This window comes from Cynoglossus semilaevis, chromosome 13 (genome assembly GCF_000523025.1).
Source record: "Cynoglossus semilaevis isolate Cse_v1.0 chromosome 13, Cse_v1.0, whole genome shotgun sequence".
Classification (NCBI taxonomy): domain Eukaryota; kingdom Metazoa; phylum Chordata; class Actinopteri; order Pleuronectiformes; family Cynoglossidae; genus Cynoglossus; species Cynoglossus semilaevis.
Genome location: NC_024319.1, coordinates 16,598,417 through 16,602,145, shown reverse-complemented (window position 1 = coordinate 16,602,145; position 3,729 = coordinate 16,598,417). Strand labels below are relative to the sequence as shown.

General features: G+C 36.3%; 1 long non-coding RNA gene across 1 annotated transcript; it reads right to left on the bottom strand.

The window, feature by feature from the left end:
• Positions 1-2,469, bottom strand: LOC107989400 (uncharacterized). The gene is made up of 3 exons (XR_001760916.2): positions 2,060-2,469; positions 219-788; positions 1-100 (listed from the first exon to the last, which is right to left on the bottom strand). It is a non-coding gene; the product is annotated as an uncharacterized LOC107989400 (long non-coding RNA).
• Between the last annotated feature and the right edge of the window lie 1,260 nt (positions 2,470-3,729).

Genomic DNA, 3,729 nt, shown 5'->3' with positions numbered 1-3,729 from the left:
TTGCTTTGCTCAATTTTGGATGCTGCTCGTGGTGGACTCGACTTTATAGAACTCCCAGCTTCTTCAGAGTCCTCATCATCCATTGTCACCCCAGCGTCAACTAAAAAGGTAAAATTAAAAAAAGTTTTTTAATAAAATAAAAATAATAGTACAAACGGCTTATACAATTGACATATGAAAAAGAGTCCTTAAAGAAACATGCATGCATGAATACTCACATGTGTATGGTGTGTCTTTGGTGTGGTATCTCTGAACGTGAACATCCAGAGGAGCCTTATCTCTAAATTCTTGTCCACAGTAGTTGCAAGAGTAAATAATTTTAGGTTTTGGTTTCCGCTTGCTCACTCTTCTTGGTTGGCTAGTGATCCCCTCTGCTTGAGAATCCTGATGCACGTTTGCTACAGGTTGTCCTTTCTTTGTACTCTCTGTGTTTATGCCACTTTCAGTGGCAATGACAGCTGAATTCAGATTCAAAATATCAGATCTCTGTTCTTGAATTAGCTCAACATTTCTGTCCCTGTTCATCTCTTCTTCCTTGTGAGTTTCAGCAGTCGTGACATTACAGTCTGCTGCACTTTCTTCAGTTGACTTTTCAGTTTCAGATTGTGCAGTACCGTCTGAGTGCTTTGTACTTTCCTCCATTTCCACATCATCTGGCTGTACCTTCTGACCCGTGTCACTTTCAGACTCATTTCTTGGAGAGTGTGTTTTATCCATATTTGTTTGTACTGTGAACACTACACTCAACTGGAAGGTTAGATAATGTAATCAATGCAGAATTGAGTTTTCTATAAGAAAACAGAAAGAGACATCGTCTTAAATACAATTCAGTATATAAAATTAATTATATAAACAAGTGAATTCGGCACAAAGTCTTGTTAAACAACCAATCTTTCGGCGACAGTTTGACCAAACACGGGTAGATATCGCCATCTAGTGCTTACAGACGCAACCTTCTATCTGGGTAAAGGTTAATTATTGTTCCATGCTTTCTACATTTTTCGTAAGCTATGCAAAACTGCAAATTTATAATTATTATTTTCTGCCAACGTGTAAAGTGTATAATTATATTTTCTTTTCCTTGGAAATCCTGATTGAGAATAGGCACACAAATACATTTGCTCTGAAACGAACTGGTTAGAGTATTCCAAACATCGTGCATCGCTTGGGGTCACCTCTCTCTCAATTTCTTCTTTATTCTATTGAACAGTTTGTGTATTTTTGCAAATGTCAAAAAACCTAGAGCAATTCTTAAAATGTATAAAAATGTTACATGTTTGATGACTTCGTGTTTTTTTCTTCTTCTGTGACTAGAATATGTGTATGCGTAAAGCTATTTAAAATAACGTAGTAATATTTAGTCACCGTATTATTAAATTTATCTGTAGTGTGTAGCTTGTGGGCTATAGAAACCTTTATGATTAGTCACTTTTTCAGGTTTTGAACGTATAGACATTGCGACTGAAATTCGAAGATACTTTAAATCTGCCCAAGTTGAGCTCTGCCGTTAAATCAACACTTTTAACACAACTTAACAACATGGTTGTTTTATTAAGTAGGTTCATCTCAAAATAATAATAATAATAATAAACAGCAAGGTTACAGGCTCAACCTCACAAATGTCAGCATTAAACGCGGATTAAAAACGACAGAGAAGTTTTCCGGAGAGACTATTTTTATTGTATCCTCAACACAAACGGATTAATACTCCTGGAAGCAGACTCTGGTTGTGTTTGAGTTTATAACGGTAGCTAACATGCTAACTAGCGCGATGTTGTCTAAGCACTTCAGCTACGCCAAATCTGTCCAATCAGGTGACTTGATTACATGCGTGAGCCAATCAAAACAAAACACAGGCGGCACCGCTTTTCTAAACTGCATAGGCTTGGAAAACGACGGCAGCACCGAGGCCCAAAAAGGAGGCTAACGTCGACCACGCAAACTCCGTTCCCTCATGACGAGAGAGACCTCGTAAACTGTCACCGGGATTTTTAGACGTGACAGCCGAAGCAACCCGACCAACAATAGATTGATGTCCTGAAATATTTAACGTACTTACCCGTTGTTATACGACAATCTCCTCTGTCCGCGCTTTTCCTGGTAGACACAAATGGCGTACCGTAGAGCGAACCATGCGTCACGAAGGAGGGCGGTTCTTCCGCCCGCAGCTTTCTCCCGATTGTATGTGTTCATGTAGTGGAACGTCCAATGTCGAACTAATGGGGAGAGACAAAACGCTCGTACCATGCAACACATTTATGTGTGATATTCAAAACGGCGTATCCGAGTTCTTCGTGCTTATTAATCGCAAAGTGATGCACTTCCTATCGTGTTTAACACGGTTTTGTAGGCAAACTACCAACCGGAGAACAGGAGATTAGAGTTCTGTTGTTTGTTCTGCATTTGAGTTTAATCCAACTGAATAAAAAACTTCATCTACGGTTTATTTGTAGGATTGTAGATTGCTCTGTGCCCCACAGTCTAAAGCAGTGTTTAGGCACCTGCTATATATGTATAATAAATGTGTAGCTTGTATTACATTTATTGTTACATTTGAATAACACATTTCAGATTAGACTTACTTTGAAACAACTCACCATTAAAGTCAATATATATAGTAAGATAAATATTAATAATATAAATATTTTACATTATTCTTCATATCTTATTTGTATTACAACTCCATCTAAATTAGTAAATTTCTTTTAGAATTTAACGGTTTTACTGAATTACAATAAGAACAAACAAAGGACTGGAATAATTGGAAAATATTATAATTATTGGATTTTAAAGGCAGTAAAAATTAAACTTTAGCCCATCACATTGCTTTCATACTAACTTTTCAACAGTTATATTTATTTAATGTTTGTTGAGCTCATGGTTAGTGAAGCGACAGTCTATTCTTTTTCTCACATGGTCAGTGTGTGATGAATCACTGCCCCCATTGAACATCCAATGTAAGTCTTATGGAAAACTGAAGATGGATTAATGCATGGGCATTAATTGATTAAGTATTCTGACAGGTCAGGAGGTGATAAATGATACCTCCTGCAATGAATACACAGATTACTTTTGCAATAATTTTCTTTAATTCATCACAGTCAAAATTATATGACATGGATGGGTGGAAATGCAGACACACTCCCCCTCTCCAGCCCATTTTTCATTAGGACTCATCATTCATTTTTCTCCATTAGTTGTCTATTAAATGCAGAGTTGGGGGACTTTTGGTGGACAATGCTTCATTCTCATACATAGTATTTATAACAATCATTTTATAATTGGAAGTCAACAGGGTATTCTTACATTTAAATATACGTACAATAATTACAGAATTATGGGCATTTTTTATTATTAATTGATTAATTAATAATGTAAGCACAAATCAATAAAATGCATGGCAAAGCTGTAGAATTGTTTAAAGACCAGAGTTCATGCCAAAAAAAAACAAAACAATAAATATGATCATCAAAAGGTTTCTTCATGAACTTTATGTATAGGTAACAGTGTACTATACTTCTGCCATTTAGTCTTTTTTCCTTTGTAGTATAAAACAGAAAGAAATTGCAAAGGTAGGAAATTGTGTATCACGGATGTATTTGACAGGCTGATTGTATTTAAACGTATGTGTTATTGATGTTTTGGCCACTTGAGGGCATCAGAAGCCACCGAGCAACTAAGGACAATCACCTGTCGTTATTTTAGGGATAACAGTAGCCTATATATACG